The sequence below is a fragment of the Alligator mississippiensis genome, chromosome 5 (genome assembly GCF_030867095.1).
Source record: "Alligator mississippiensis isolate rAllMis1 chromosome 5, rAllMis1, whole genome shotgun sequence".
Classification (NCBI taxonomy): Eukaryota; Metazoa; Chordata; order Crocodylia; family Alligatoridae; genus Alligator; species Alligator mississippiensis.
This window is the reverse complement of record NC_081828.1, coordinates 14,102,146-14,119,476: the sequence shown is the minus strand read 5'-3', so window position 1 is coordinate 14,119,476 and position 17,331 is coordinate 14,102,146. Positions and strand designations below refer to the sequence as shown.

At 43.6% G+C, this 17,331-nt stretch overlaps 1 pseudogene; it reads left to right on the top strand.

The window, feature by feature from the left end:
* The window catches only part of LOC102567110 (FRAS1-related extracellular matrix protein 1-like), a 131,505-nt pseudogene that overhangs the window by 99,949 nt on the left and 14,225 nt on the right, over positions 1-17,331 (top strand).

The following is a 17,331-nucleotide window of genomic DNA, read 5'->3' as shown; positions in this document are numbered from 1 at the left end:
TGAGACATCCACTGTATGACCATCCCACAGCACACAATGCTTCAAGTCATGCAAGAGTTTCCTCACCAGCACCCACCCAAGGAGACATGACTATAGGTGTGGAATTAGAGGCTGAAGAAAATACGTGACAGCAGAAAAATGGACATTCCAGCAGCCAAGTCCTTACTACCAGGCACTGATGAACCATGGGAAAGGTGGCAAGATCTCAACCACCTCTGTCCCGGGGTCGGACACTCCAAGGAACTAATGAAGAAGTGGGGCTATATCATTGGTTCAACCACTTGTGGCTGCAGCACAGAGCCTCAGACTATGTAACACCTGCTGCAATGCCCGCTGCATGAAGGCACCCATACAATGAAAGACCTCACAAAGTATGATAAACGAACACAAGCATGTGTAACAAGATGGTCAAATGTGATGTAGAGACATGAGGAGAACAAGAAGAAAACTCTAGCATGATATACCAGAGAATCAAAGGGAGTTGTGTAGGCAAGGGAGAGAAAAGAGCTATTTCAGAGGTCAGCATATAGAACAGAGACCGGTATACAAGTCACGATGAATTGCCAGCTCCTTGAGTCCCCATCCTGTGGTTGGAGAGCTGCTTTCCTTTAGAAGGTTTGAGAATGTGTTGGAGTACCTGGTATTTTGCAGTTCAGTCAGGGTCAATAGTTTATCTTCTTGCCTGGAACCTGGAAGGTCTCCATGTGAGCACAGCTATAATGAAGTGATAGTTTAAAACAATGGCTGTGTTGTGATGATTTCTGATATCTAAGACAAAGGTGAGGTTCAGGATATGACAGATTATGTGGGCTGGAACAGAGAGAACTTGTGCAAATCCTAAGTAGGACAGTAAAGAGATGAGTTTTGGGGAGAGATTTCATGACACCAATCAACAAGGTGTAGGACAAGAAGTCTTCAGTGTTTCACCCCAATTACCAATGGGGTATCAGTAAATTTGTTTCAAGATCCATTGGGTGCTGCAGTCTGTACTTGAGCGTACAAATACATTAGTTTTAACACTGATTTCATCTGAATAACAACTGAACTTCTTCCTTCTCTTTTATTTTTGCAAAGATTCAGTATTCCCTGACATCTGAAGCGTGTGTGATATAGAAAAGCAGAGCTCCACGTTTTCAAAAGTAGAAGGCCAGATTCAGAGCTGATCTACATCAATGTAGGTCCACCTGTTTCAGTAGAATTTGTCAATTTGCTGAGCATCTGGCTCAAAGAACTAAGGGCTTGCAAGCCTTCAGGTATAAAAGCAACTATGCTAGCTTGCCTGCAAAATAAGTCATTGTGACTTTAAACATGCTCCTTCCTGTGGCTGCACACTTTACTGCATATTCAGAACTGACAGGTTTAACATGTTGTCTGGTAAATCAGCTTCATGGTCACCAGAGAGAGGCACCTCTGGCAAAAGTTCAGAAGTCAGTGTTTTGGAAAGATTGGTTTGACCAGCTCTCAAGTGAGAGCAAATCCCAGACCAAATACAGTCAAACCTTAAATGACATTTAACCACTATGATGCTGGTGCTTTCTGCTGTTGAAATCCTTTTGAACCTGGGTAGATGCACACCCCATTTAAATCTTGGGGTTATGTTGTTGCTAGCTTGTGTTTGGTATTTTTTCCCTAATTTCTAACTCAGTATCTCATATGCCTGGTTCAAAAATCTTGAGTCCTCACAGTCTGTTTTGGAAATATGCCTTTATACCTTGACATCAATAAGATTTTGCTCTACTATCAGGACTTATATGCAAAAAAATGCATCTCCAGTGTTTATTGTTAAGCAAATCTTAAGGTGCCTGGTTTATTCTTGTTGGTAGCTAAAACAGCCACTTAAGAAACTTTGCTGTTATCCAGTTTCTGTGATATTTAGTTCACAGGAATTTTTAAAAATTGGTATACCAAGAGTTAATGGTAAGTAGCATCCAAATTGCATATTTCTTAAACTCATGGCCTAGTTTACTAATCAGTTGTCATAAGATGTCAGATGGGGAACCATCACTTAAGGATTGCAGAATGCAGTCAGTGAAGCAACTAATTAGTTGGACAGTGGCATGAAGGTGTGCATCCCAAAGGAAAGCGAATTATCAGAACAGGTGAAGAAAGTTTTGATAGATCAGTATCTCTGTGGTATAAAACTCAACACTTGGCTGAATTACAATGATGCTGACTGCTAGGGGCAGCTTTGTTCCTTCTTTAGGGACTGTACACTAGAGTAGATTAAAATACTGTTGTTTTCCTTCTCTAGTCTATTTTCAGGGAAAAAAAACCTACCAGTGAGTGAATGCTTGAAAGAACATGACCCAAAATGTATGGGAGTTAGAATAGCTGAGCAGTTTGGGGGTTTACATTCTGAATAGTTGTGACTTTCTTTCTTCTTCCTTCACTGAAGCTTGCTCTTCTTCTCTGAATCCTTCTCCCCAGCCACTGCAAGAGTCAGTTTTCATTATTACTCATAGGCATCAGACTTAGAAAAATTGAGTAACAGAATTACCTTCTGGAGGTACAGGATGAGTACTCAGCTTAGTGAAGATGGTTGTCCTCTGCCATATGGACCTGCTGGCTCTTGCCACTCCCTAGGCCTATTGTCAGCAAGAGACCTGAACCCACAACTTTTGGATCAAATTGCATGAGCCTCTGCAGCCTGAGCTAAAAGATTCAGCATTATCACCTATGGCTGGAGCAGGCTCATCATCTTCCATCCTTGGCCCAGTCACTGGTTGAACATAACAGAGCACTGCACTCAATAAACTATGTACAACCACGCAGAACATCTCCTCCTAGGGGCTTGCTGACCCGAATTGCCCCATTCATTGCACAGTCAGTGAATCTGGTACAGGTGAATACAGCTTTGGGCTGTATTTAAGTAAGGGAGGAGCTGGGAGCAACTCACCTGGCTCCTCTTCCTCACCAGAGGAAGTATATCCTGAGAACTTGAATTACATTGAACTGCCCCTAGAGCAGTGTTTCTCAACCCATGGGTCATGAACCAAAAGTTGGTTGCAAGAATATATGAAAGGGTTGCCTGGCAAGCTTTAAAAATGGATTCTCCTTTAAAAGAGAAAAATGTGGGGAACTGTGGCTTTTCCCTTGCAGGCTGGCAGAGATCTGGCCTGCAAGGGGCTGCTTGGGGAGTCCCCATGCCCTACACACCCACCCCTTGCCCCAAACACTGGGGGACTGGGGCGGGGGGCATTGGGTCGGGAGTGAGGTGCACTGGGTCAGGACTGGTTGTGACTGACTGATGCTTACAAATGGTCCTGGTACAAGAAAGATTGAGAGCCACTGATCTGTAGGGCTGGGGAAGAAAAGGGAGAAAACCGGCAGGTAGAAAATCCTGCTTCTACAGACACAGGGGCCTCCCTCTCTGTGGACATGGGCTGGGATGGATGACTTCATAGGACTTAGAGTTTTATGGGAAATTGCTACATCTATTTATTAATAATATTTCAGTAGTGAAGTGAGGGAGAAAAGGAAGGCACATTACAAAATAGTATAATTCTAGTCGATTTAAGCACATTGAAGTACTCAGTGCCTTGTTTGCCTAAGTTTTTACATGTAATGTCAGCTCCCAGACTACTGCACATGGCAGTACAAATTGGGGAGGAGGTGAATAGCCAACAGCGGTGAGAGAACAGCTTAGGGACGATTTAGAAAAGTTGGATGTGTACAAGTCCATGGGGCCAGGCACAATGCACCCAAAGGTGCTGAGAGAGTTGGCTGATGTGAGTGCAGAGTGGCTTGTCATTATCTTTGAAAACTTACGATGATTGGGAGAGGTCCTGGATGATTGGAAAAGGGCAAATGTAGTGCCCATCTTAAAGAAAAGGAAGAAGAAAGATCCTTGGAACTACAGATTAGTCAGCCTCGCCTGAGTCCCTGGAAAACGCTTGGGGCAGGTGCTCAAGGAATCCATTTATATAGCAGTTGGAGGAGAAGAAGGTAATTAGGAACAGTCTGCATGGATTCACCGAGGGCAAGTCATGCCTGGCCAACCTGATTGCCTTCTATAATGAGATGACTGGCTCTGTGGATGCAGGGAGAGCAGTGGACACGATATACCTTGACTTTAGCAAGACAAGGTTCCTTGGGTGAATTTGATATCTTTTATTAGACCAACCCAAATAGTTGGAGAATATTTATTAAGCAAGCTTTCGGGTTCAAAAACCCTTGTCAGGCTAAGGAAGTTTCAGCAGTTGGTGTGTGCTCTTCCTGGATGGAATGAAAAGTCTTTAGCAAGGCATTTGGTATGGTCTTTCACAACATTCTTGCAAGAAAGCTAAGGAACTATCGATTGGATGAATGGACTGTAAGATGGATAGAAAAATGGCTGGACTCTTGGGCTCAAAGGGTAGTAATCAATGCCTCAATATCTATTTGGCAGCTGGTATCAAGTGGAGTGTCCCAGGGGTCAGTTCTGGGGCTGATGTTGCTCAATATCTTCATCAACGACCTGGAAGATGTGATGGAGTACACGCTCAGGAAGTTTGCAGATGACACCAAGCTTCGGGGAGTAGTAGATATGCTGGAGGGTTGGGCTAGGATTCAGAGACCTCAACAAATTGGAGATTTGATGCAAAAGAAGTCTCGTGAGGTTCAGTAAGGACAAGGTCAGAGCCCTACAGTTAGGATGGAAGAATCCCATGCATCGCTACAGGCTGAGGACTGACTAGCTAAGCAGCAGCTCTGTAGAAAAGGACCTGGGGTTACAGTGGGCAATAAATTGAATATGAGTCAGCAGTGTGCCCTTGTTGCCAAGAAGGCTAACAGCATACTGGGCTGCCTTGGTAGGAGTGTTGTAGCAAACTGAGGGAAGTGATTCTTCCTCTCTATTCAGCACTGGTGAGGGCACATCTGGAATGCTGCAGCCAGTTTTGGGCCCCCACTACAGAAAGGATGTAAATAGGTTGGGGGGAATCCAGTAGAGGGCAAAAATGGTTAGGGACCTGAGGCACATGATTTCTGAGGAGAGGCTGAGGGAACTGGGTTTATTTAGTTTGGAGATGAACAGACTGAGAGGGGATTTAGTAGGAGCCTTCAACTATCCGAAGGGTGATTCCAAAGAGGACTAAGTTGGATTGTCCTCAGTGGTGGCAGATGACAGAACAAGTTGCAGCAGGGGAAGTTTAGGCTAGTTATTAGGAAAAACTTTCTCACAAGGAGGATAGTAAAGCATTTAAATGGACTGCCCAGGGAAGCTGTGGAATCTCCAACCTTGGAGGTTTTTAAGACTTGGCTAGTCAAAGCCTTGGCTGGGATGATATAGTTAGGGACATTCGTGGTTTGAGCAGGGGATTAGACAAGATGACCTCGTGAGGTCCCTTCCAACCCTAATTTTCTATGATTCTGTGATTCTGTATTAGTAACAAATGATTAGCCATATTATTTTTAAGCATCTTTACATCACAATGGTTTATAAAATGTGAAATAGATAGAACAGCAAGACAAAACGTCTCCAAAGCTCCTTGTGAAAGAGAGTCCGACCATCGTACAGAGCCTGAAGGACGGCAGGTTTGGAGTTCCAATCACGGCTTGCCATCTGAAAGTTGCAGGTATCTACAGCAAAGAAGATGATCTCATTTTCCAAGTCTGTCGCTTTCCTTTCTTTGTCTCTCTGGAAAATTCAAAACCAGGTATTTGATTTGCACAACAAGTCTGTTTCAGAGCTTCATTTGATTAAAAAAATGGCATTTAGAATGGAAGTAGTGGCATGTAGTTAACATGGTGGTTGTACAGTATTCTACTGAGTGCTAAATATATCACTTTAGTAATTGGAGTAGCTAATTGCAGCCCTAGAGAGATGACTGAATTTGAAATAAAACATGTGGAGAGATGAGAATTGGAGATTGGGAAAGAAAGAGAATGAAGGACTCTGACTGGGTGATTAAGTATACTGGGCATTGCATTAAATAAAGCCCTTTGCCACACTTTGAACAATGACAATAAGATTGGGTAAAAATGTTGCATTTGTTACTGAACAAGTTGTGCCTGTGTTTGTCCCAGAACAGAAATATCCCAGGATTGGCACGCACACATCACCCCTCTTTTTAGTGTTTAGTGAGCAGCTGAATGCACTACCACTTTCTGGCCATTCATTCAATGATGCAATCCCAAAATAAACAATCAGATGTGCTTTGCAAGGTCCTGGGGAAAAAGTGTTAGTCCTTCTTATCCTGTGAACCTTTTTTAGGATTTATTGCTGGAAAATGAATATGGACACCTGAACAACTACATTTTGTCTTGGGATGAAACAGTTTATCCTGGGACAAATGCAACACTTTTGTAGCATAAAATAAGGAATTCAATAGCTGCACAAAAGTGAAGCCCCTCCATTCTGGGTGCTGCATGGGGGTAGAGTCCTGCTGAAAGAAAATAGTACATGATAATGTAAAGACTGAGGACTGAAGGAAGAATTTCTGGCTAGGAAAAAAGGCTGGGCTTGGGTGCTAAGGGTGTGGAGGACTGAGGATGTTGAGAGAGAAAATAGGAGTAAGAGCCTGTGAGAGGAAGGGGCATGACTGAGATCCAGTTGATTACAGGGTAACAGTGAGACTGGACAAGGAGCTGGAGGGCTGTGAGGTGGAGACAAATTTCCAAATCAGTTGATACTGTCGCCCTTTATTCCCGTTCTCACCTCTCCACCTGTGAAACAAGAATCATACCAGTCCTTTGCAAGGGTTTTATGTAGATAAATTAACGCTTTTAGGTAAAGCAGCGATGAGCACCGTAGAACTGCCCACGAGGAAATTATTGATTCTCTCATCAGAGCAGGGTTTGTATAGCAGGCAGTAAATAAAGCCCAAGGACACATTTTGAACAATGACAATAAAATAACCTATTGAATAGCTGCTCAGAAAATGAGCACTACCCATTCTGTGCCCTGAATAGGGCCAGAGTCCTGTGGAAAATCTAGTATGTGATCATTTAATTAAAGACTGCATCATAACACCTATACACAAGGGAAGCAAATTAAAGTTGCACAGGCATTTCATAACCTCTGAGCACTCAGCTTCCCAAACTTAATAACGTTCTTGTAATGGATTCTTGCGTGTATAATTATACATAGTAGCCAGTTGCCCTAAGGAATATAAAGGCCACATCTATCAGCTGGTGTAGCTCTCTGTGAAGTAAATGGAAGTATATTAGTTTATGCCAGCTGAATGTTTGACCCATGAGGCCATGTCCACACGAGCACAGATGTTTGTTTCCTGGGGGCCAAGAGTCAGTGGCACGCCTTGTGCCATGGCTAGATATCCCAGAAAACACTCGTGCCATGCGCCCTTTGGTGCATAGCAGGTTACTCTGGGTGGCGAAGGGAGGCTCCGGCCAGCAATTGTGCTGGCTCCAGCAGCCTTACCTTGGGTCCTGGGGGCCAGGTAACCTGCAGCCACAGCGCTCCTGAAGCTGGGAGTCTGGCCAGCAGGGCTGTGTGAAGCTTCGGTTCCTGATTTGATTCGGCAAAGATTCGGCCCGATTCGGTGAATGAATCTCCAAATCTGAATTGAATCAGAGGACCCTTTAATTTCTCCGAGTCGATTCGGAACCCTCCAACTCGATTCAGACAGATTCGGTGATTCGGACGTAGACACAGCTTTAAATGTTTTTCCTGCATACCTCTAGGTAGCAGGGGCTCTGAACGCTGCAGTGCTGGGGCAGATGCAGCATCCCACAGAAGTGCGGGGGGGTCCCCAGCGTACTCGGCAGCAGACCCAGAAGTGGACCAGAAGCACTTCTGGTCCACTTCCTGGTCCAGTGGAGAGCCTGCGGGCTGGGGCCCCCACACCCCCAGCTCAGTGACTGGTGCCTCCTGGGTCTTGGGGTGGGCACCGAGCTGGGGGAAATACGGGGGGGTCCCCCCAGTGCTCTCCCTGGCATACCCAGAAGTAGACCAGAAGTAGTTCTGGTCCACTTCCAGATTCGCTGCCGAGGACGCTGGAGGGCTGCCTGCCCCCTCCCCCCCCCCGCACTTCTGTGGGATGCTCCATGTGCCCCAGCACCGCAGCAATCACAAGCCATGCCTGCTACTGCAAGGTACATAGAAAAAAACATTTAAAGCTGTGCCTGTGGCCAAATCACTGATTTGCTGAATCAGCATCAAATCTTCAGATTCAGATTTAGCTGAATCGAATCAGGGACAATGATCCGAATCAATGGGTCAAATCACTGTTCCCAATTCGGGCTGAATCTGAATTGAATAGGGCTTGTTTTGCACAGCCCTACTAGGTAGCAGCTAGAGTGTGGCTCCAGCTGGCCTGGCTCCAGTTTTGGGTGGCACACGCTGCCACTATGTGCACAACCCCTTTTTTTATCTGTGTGGGATCTTTTGACCCTGGGATTTCCTGGGGTCACCTCCTCCCCAGGGAATGCCTGAACACGTGTGTAGTGTGTGGCACTGCAGACGGGTCTGTGGCTCCACATACCACACGGCTGCACTCATCTGGACTTGGCCTCAGAGTGTAAAAGCTTCCTTTTCTACCAAACACTAATACAGCTGTGTAGGGACATGGCTGGGTGCCTCACCAAGCAGAAGCCATGACTTCTGGTTGCTGCTAAGCTCATGACTGCATGGCTGCTGGCAGCAGCTGCTTTGTTTCACCCCCCACAAGTAAGCGCCCCTGGTGGTTGCCCTTATTGCGCTCCCCGCCTCACCGCCACAGTGACCAAGTTGGCTTCTGGGTCAGTTGCCCCCTTGTCCCCTCTAGTTATGCCACTGCACTGATGGTACAAGGACCAACGCTGTGTTCTGCTATTAACCTATCTATTGTGTTCTTTGGGGTACTAATGCAAATATTTGGCATTGTGATGTTTTGACTAGTGCTGTATTCATTTGTCACTATTATAATCAATGAAAGAAATATGGATGTGTTCAATGAAATAAATAAAAATATGAAAGTAAAAATAAGACCAGTGATGACGCTGCACAATACTCTTAAAATAGCTTAACTGACTCAGTAGAAAACCTTTGTTAACCCCCCAAACCAAACCGAGGCCTGTTTTTAATATGATAAATGTCAAAGCACCCAATGACTCCCTATCCATAGTGTTAACCCTGCAGGAGGGGAAATACTATATGGTTTGCTACCAACAAGACTGAAATGCATAGAGTCTCCCCTCCTTAGAAGGAGGATAGGATCAGATGCATCCGGTGGGGAAAGATGTCATGTATGTATTTTAGTGCTTAAAAGTCATAAAGCTGTTTATTTAGCCACCACCTTTGAAAACGTTTGATCAGTGCAGAAAGCATAGGAATAAAGGCACAACTTCAGAGCCAGCATAAGCAGATACTTCTGTTAAAGTGTCATAAAATTGCATCATCATATTCCAGAGGTGAATTTAGTCCATTTTGTCCAGCTGGACAAACCCATTCTGGAAAGAATATGAATCGTCCTCTGTTCTGAAATTTCACACCAAAACCAACATTTTTGAGATTTAAAAATTGGCGTTTAATTTCATGTGTACCCTCCTTTCATCTAGGTCTCTATTTCTAGGACCCGTAATCAGAAGTAGGAAGGTCTGCAATGCAGTGAAACAGGGTGTTCTCAAAAACGTTCTTGTAACGTGCTCTAAGTCGAGGAGACTCGGATACGATTCTGTCTCCCAGAGTTCTGCAATGCTTGGGGTCACCATGCCAAAGAGTTTTAAGGTGTAAAGGCTGAGCAGACAAGCTCACCATCTGGCCTAAATAAAAAAGGGCATTACATATGTTCCCTGAGGATCAAAATTGGGCCCCAAATTTTTCCCTGACTCTCCCACAGGGAAAACCCCTTTTCTCAGGACAGGCTACCTCCCTTTTTCATGCCAGCTCACATGCACTGAAGTTTATTCTGTGCCTCACCCAGCTGTCCTTGATGAGGAACCTGGCCCAGTGCAGGATGACTTGTCTCTACCCCCCTGTGATATCGGTAGTCTATATCGGTAGTTTAGCACCTCAATACTGGCGATATCGGTAGTTTATTTTATATTTCCTAAATCCCCTGCCTAGGTGCACTGCCACATCCCTGGCTGAGCCCTAAGTGGTTAAAAAACAGTATCCTACTAAAGGACCCAATTTCCTCTTTAGGTGAGATAAAAGCCCAAGGAATAGACAGATTCTTGTTTCCAAAAACTGACTAGGTTTTAAGATATTAAATTCCTTCCCCCACTGCCTCCCATCCTTCTTTCCAGTGCAGCACAGCAACTCTGAGTCATTGTTTATCTAATTTAATTAACATTTGCCAGTGCCTGCAACCTAAAACACTGTCTTAAAACATTTGCTTGAAAAGCCTCCTTGTCCCAGAGCTGTCATTTTTTAGCATGATGGATAATGGATAGAAATAATTATCCTGAACAAGGTTAGACAGCCTAAATGATTTGAGTTTGAAAGAATTAGTGGGCTTAGCTAAACATCTTATTTTTCGAAACACATTAATAATAAAAAATGCAGCAGTGACCATAATGAATCAGAAAATCTGTGCTCGGCTAAAACAGTACATTGTCTGTTGCAGGCAGCTATGTATGCAGTACTTTTACCCGGAATGATTTAAACCAGCATGTCATCTGATACATCATAAATCCCTCCATTGAAGTGACTTCGGATAGCTTTGAATTTCAAGTGTCAGATATGGCAGGAAACACAATGGTTCCAGAAGTGTAAGTGTTTGCATCCAGGGCTGTCTAATCATGTGGGAGGGTGGTGATGGGTGGTGTATCTGTGCTGCAGCAATACTGACATGTATCCCTCCCTAAAGTAAGATGAAAACCCAAAGGTGATTATAGTTTGATGGAGGGTAACACTTTATCACTGCAGAATGACCTTGTTTTAAATGTTCAGGTACATTTTCATAATATGGTTTTAGATGGGCTCTGAAGGTCCCGTTAAATGCTCCCTGACATGGCTGGGTATTTTATTACCACGTCTTATTTTTCTCGGTTAAGAATTTGGATCTCATTCTGATCTTGCCTATGTTACTAGAATGACACTAGACTAAGTCTAGAAACCTGCCACGGAAGTGAATAATAGAGATCTATGGTACCTTTCTTACACCCTTGGTCCTTTAGTCTATGGAGCCTACAGCAACATCAGAGCTGCTCTGAAATCTGTGTTGTCTGCAAAGACCCCTGGGGGCCATTCGAGTGGTCACCAGAATAGTAGTGATATAGTGATGCCATCTTTCCTGTAGTATACTCCCAACATGTCATTTGTGCCAGGGACAGCAAAAAGTGGTTGGTCTAAGATTGTATATTCCAGCTGTTTACCCTCCAAAGATTTTGCCAGGGAAAGCTTCAGTTGGCTGTTGAAGGAGCATTTCACCAGTGGAGCAGCACAGAGCAGCTGTAGTTAGGACCATGATCAGGGCCAGTGGAGTTAAGCTGGTGTAAAACTTGCAAGGGATTGCAGGATCAGGTGCTGTAAGGAGCCACAATACAATGGAGATATATAGCCATGGATTTAGAGCAGAATTTGACTTTTGGATTATTTCCTTAGCATAACATTTTGGGCAAGGTGCCCATGTTGGGTTTATTTCACTAGTGGTATGTTGGGTTCACCTCACTAGTGGTATGCTGTAAAGTAATCGTGGACCTGAAATAGTGTCAAAAATCAGAATTTCACATGCAGGAAATTGTCTAAAGCAAAACTAGAAAATTTCTGGAAACTATTTAAAAAAATATTTATCTTATTATTACTCCCAGAGGTGCCCATCATGACTGGTCCCTCATTGTGCTAAGTACTGCACAAAAGCACAATGAGAGACAGACTCTGTCCAAGAATACAAATAGTTGGAACAAAGGGAACCGGATGCAGTGACTTGCCCGTGGTCACACAGCAGAGTCAGTGGCAGTGTTACAGAGCTCTGGCCTCCTGGCTTCCAGTCCATGCCCTCGTCATTATACCTTGTTGCCATGCCCACATAAGGTTAGCATTTCCACACTGTTCCCTATATGTAGTCCTTTTGTAACAATTAGGGCCCCTATTCTGCCATCAGAGCCACATATATGGGTCCCACCATGGTCAGTCAGGCCCTGTGTGGCTGCATAGATTTTCCTGAATGGCTCTGGTTGCAGGAATGGAGTCCAGGTTGTTGATTCCTACTCTCTAAACTTCAAGCCTGTCAAGCCAGTGAAGGTGTTTGACTAAGATGGATTTTTTCCTGTCCAAATACTAAGTTCATTACGATATTTGGAAACTTTGGGAAACTTAAGTACAAATCTTCATAAAACTAATGCACAAAAGTAGATGGACATTTTCTCCTTGAAAATATACATAGACTATTCTAGGTACATTTAGTAAAATCTAGAATTTTCCCTTCACTCCTGACTTCATGTTTTACATTTCTATTTTAAAGATCTCTGCACCGGTGTACAACCATTTTAAATTCCTGTAGCAAAGTACAGTTTTATTGCTCCTGAGCTAGCATAAAACTGAATGGGAGGCTGTATTTCAAGCCAGGAGCTCTGGGAGAATGCAGTTTGCAAATGGTAATAGAGCCCAGAAATTGAACTCTAGCCTTTCTATTCAGTGCTCTTTTTATTATTAAGTCACAGAATAAGTAAAATGTTACAGGGACACTTTAAATCTACACTTGTTTGTATAGCAGCTGATGAATATGTGATGGAGAAGAACATGAAAAATGTGTGCAGACCAAAAGTATGTAAAACATTGGACGCCGAGGGGTCAAGTGTGTCAAGTTATGTGATATGCTTAAATTGGCAAATTCTGTCTAGCTTGAAATACAACACATGCTGGATGCACTATTTACAGTTGTACAGGGTTAGTGTGGTAGATTACTCTGTCCTCTATGTGACTAGTTCAGAGGAGGATAGCGCCGGGACTCGATCGAGACACAGCTGTATGGAAGTCTCACAAGGCACAGCTGGGAACAGGAAGCAGTGGTGTTTATAACTCATATTTCCATGCTGCATATGCCATAACAATAAAAACTATTTTAAAACTCATTTTTCCCTCCCCAGCCTCGAAATAAAATGGTCCAGAATCGAACTGGCTGAAACTTTTCAGCACGTCTGTGAAAATATTGGGACTGTTGCCATAAAGGTGGTAAGGACAGGGCAAAGCATGGAGCCATCATTTGTTGACATAAGGGTACGATATGAAGTATGTTTCTGTTGATGAATCCCTACAAGCTGTGCTTATACTGCTTTTGACACTTATTAACAATAAGAAGCCAAAATATCTGGTTTCTGTATCTAATGAAGTTCATGAGGTCTTGTTTTGTTTTCAAGGTCCAAGATGTTTCAGCTAGAGTTGGCTTAGACTTCACTCACAGCACCGCAAGCTTAGTGCAGTTTGATCCTGGTACAGTAATCATTTTAATTTTTTCCTTTTTTGAGTTAATTATCATTTTTTTTTGAATGGGCACATTACAGATCTTATAAACAAGAAAATTCCCCAAATGTACTAGTAAGCAATACAGACTACCATTAATACAGGTACCATGGGGCCTGGGTGTCCAACCTCAGCCTGGTCTGTAGAAAGTACTGAGCCTCCGTTCTCTGAAACTCATGCCCATTGAAAGGCTTTCAAGTCGATAACCTACAAATGGAGACACCTTAAATCACTGATAACTTTTATCTAGTCTTAATTTAAGTTGTTCACCACCAGAGAAAGACCTCCTTCCACTTTTCCTCAACTCTTTTACTCCTTTCCCAGTAGGCTAAAGGCAATACCCGCACATTTTATTCTGGAACAGGATGATAAGGTCCGTCTTTTAAAATCATTATTGGAAGAAAAAATCTTTTCTGATAGTAATAAAAGCCCCAGTAATATCAATACCTTGTAAATTATGTGCATGTATTCCTTCATGTTACTTAGTCTTCTGAAACCTCTCTCAAGGTGCTAACCTGCAGGCTTTCCTCGCTCTCTACTAAGATAATATCAGCTGCAGAACAGACTTGCTGCTCCCTGTTCCCACCCATCTTCTGCAACATTACAAAGCTAATATGTTGGTCAAAGGCTATATCTAGCTGGAATTCCCCTAGTCATCATCTCGTGTAGGAACCAGTGTGAAATGAAATGGCTGTTCACCATTTACATTCTTATTATCACGGGCTCACTGTTATCAATGTCCTTGATGACACTTGGAACATCATCGTGGGTGTAATTATCCAGTAGAGGAAAAAGCGCTAATGTAGTGCTGTGATCAGGTTGATTTTCAAAGGTGCTTCAGTTCAGCATCTACGCATGGAAAGTACCAGTAAATTCTTCTGAAATGCTTTGCTCTGGCCCTTTTGCACCATGTAAAAGAGTCTAAGAGGCCTGGTTCCATCTGCAGGAAGAGTACCTGGGTGCTGGCGGTATGAAATTTCATTATCTGAGCACACTTCTGCAATGTCCAGTACAGGGGGCATACAGGAGCAGAATGGTTGTACTGGGGCCTACAATGGGCAGCAGTGCAGAGGCTCTGGCAGCCTAGGGAATTGCTACTGCATTCAGAGAAGCCCTGCATAGGTCAGGTGAAGGGTTTTTGAACCTGAAAGCTTGCTTAATAACTTTTCCCCAACTATTTGGGTTGGTCTAATAAAAGATATCAAAATCACCCAAGGAACCTTGTCTGCCAAGATTACTTAAAGTCACTTTTCCCCTTCCCACCGTGTCCCTAACTGGCCCAAAAGGGAATCCCAGCTTCTGCTGCTTCCAATGTAAGAAAGGCAGATGCATAGCCAATGTTTAGCTGTGTTTCCTTTAGGCTGGAGGGAGGTTTTGATCCTGCCTGGGAGCTCTCCGTTTCACTAAAGCTGTGATTTGTGGCATCACGTGAACAAACTACTTTTAAGTAGGTATGCCTGTCCTCCTGCCATATGTGCCTGTCCTCCTGCCATATGTGCCTGTTGGTTTCTGTCACCCTTGTACTGAGAATGGAGCAGCTCATGGGGGTCATGGACACGGCTCTGAGCCTGGTGTTGTCAGAGCTCCTCCTGTCCTCCCTGTCCCGAGCAGCACTACTGCTGCATGTAAGGAGACATGTGTCACGGCACCACAGATGTTTTTCCTATTCTAGTACCTCCTAGTTTTTCAAGTGGCTTCTCAGAGCAGCTGTTCCCATGTGGACGCCCTTTTTGCCTTGGCTGACAGCGTCTCCACACAAATATCACTGAGCTGATTCTGATGTGGCGATGGCCCTGTCCCTTCTCTTTGTGGCACCTTGTCTGCTTGTTATATTCTGCCTTATATTCGCCTATTCTTTTTTTAATTTCCTGAATTTTGTCATCTCCTGGCAGCCGAGTAGCATTTTAGTCTGAGACAGTATTTGTGTCCTAAGCTAAATGTAAAGAGATCTGAGTTCTGCATTCAGCTCTGCCACAGTCTTCAACAGCGGCTTGTAGGCATGTCACTTCTGTCTTTCTAAGAGCTCATATGACCTCTGTCACTAATATTTGAGAATACTAATATTTACCCCTTTTTGGTAAGCGTTATCGGTTTTCTCCCTCGTCGCGGTTGTGCTGTCCACCTCATGAGCTCTATTCTGGCTAGTGCCCAGGATTTATTTCACTTTCTCAGCCACTGCCAAACCAGTTCACTAGGGACTTCTCTTGGAACCATTGCCCCTATACTCACCCACCCTTGTCATTCTGGTCGCTTTGATCCTTTTGCCTTTGTGACTGTCTAGGAGGAAAGAAGGGGAAATCATTCTCACTTGGGCTGCCCTGAGTCTATGATGTCTACACTGGCTATAGCTTCCCTTCATGCAGACTTCATGCTTCCCTGTTAATCATCTCTCACTCTCTTTCTGTCTTAAGAAATCAAAGAAGATCAAGGTTCTTTCCTTGGCAACATTTTGAACATAAAGGCAATGAATAGCTGAACAAATTTTAATGGTAAGGAAGTTTTGCCTATGGTCTTGGCACGCCTGAGCAGTGCCGTAATTTGACCCACAAACTACCCCATCCACCTGCACAGCTGATCATCCCTGTAACACTGTAGCGAAACAAGTGTCTTGTGCAGCTGGGAGAAAAATCATCCAAAAATGTTATAGGAAAAGAACAAAGAAGGAACGAACCCCCAGGGTAGACAATCAGCTCTCTGAGGATAGGACCGAATGAGTATTTAAGAGTCCGGTGGAGAGATGTCCATTCAATGTACTGGATACAGTTTTGAGTGAGGAATAAAAAAATAGTGTAGGTAAATAGGAGTTGGTTTAGGCCCCGTATCCAATAATAGCCAGTTAAAGCAATAGCTCAATCTAGTGCCGAGAGGAAATCATAATAAAGCCATTAGATTTGGTATGTGTAGCTTGAGGTAAACAACTGGAAATGAAATCCAGTCCCTTTAAGAGACATTTGCAAAATTCAGTGTGGTTTGGATTTCATTCCTTGAGTTTAGGGGTATGAATAAAAGCTCCCTGGCCACACCTCTGCTCCTTGGCTTAGGATTTAGTGTGGCTGCCGAGCTCAGACTCCTGTGCCATTTTAGCTGCAGAACTCAGTGTGAGATTGGTACAAGAAAGGGAGCAGGACATGCAAAAATGGCATGTGTGAGAGTGCCTAGAAAAACTAGAGGAAACAATGCCCAGAGTCTTATTGAACAGAGGAGAGTCTGCTATGCATGCTAACCAAAGCCAGGACTTAAGGGAATGAGAATGGCAATGCATGTTCAGTATTTGACATCTCTGTTTTCTTTTTAGGAACGTTTTTTGGCGGTTTTGGTGCAATTTGTTTCTCATACTTGTGGACATGTAACTTGAGGCAGTTGTTATTATTGGGGAGCCACAGTCAATGGCTAATGACATGGTTGGATGCCAGTGTTATTGCTGGTCTTGTGTAATGATGATGTTGGTAATGTGAATTAATCATTTATAATAAATCCTATGTTTTTCATATCAACCACTTAGCAATTACAGTTATACCACTAAAAACAGTTGTAACTAGTAATCAGTCAGTTACTTCTGTTACAGTTACCAAATTATGTGTAGATAGCTGCATAATTACCTTTTTGCTGCTGTAGTCTTTGTGGTTATAGGAATCCCAATTTTCAACTATAACCTGGCTATAGTTTTCTATCTGGCTAGCTATTTTGGCAGGGCAACAGTATCTAAGCATCTTGTTGGCCCTGGGGGACATTCAGTTCTTCATATCCTTTGGCAGTGGTCGCTCCAGGCTTTTCCAAAAAATTTTGTCACCTTTTTCCATTGTAGGTTTTTTGCTTTCCTGTTGGATCTTCACCACAACCTCTGCTCTACTGATGTTCCCTTGGGATCTCGGTGGACCCCCCATGGCATTTGTATAGTACATGCTGCATTGAGCAATGCAGGACAAGAATATTGCCCAAAGTATTCAGTTCACAAGGAAAGAGTTAATGCATTAAATGTGATTCCTAGAAAGGGTCTAAGTGAAAGA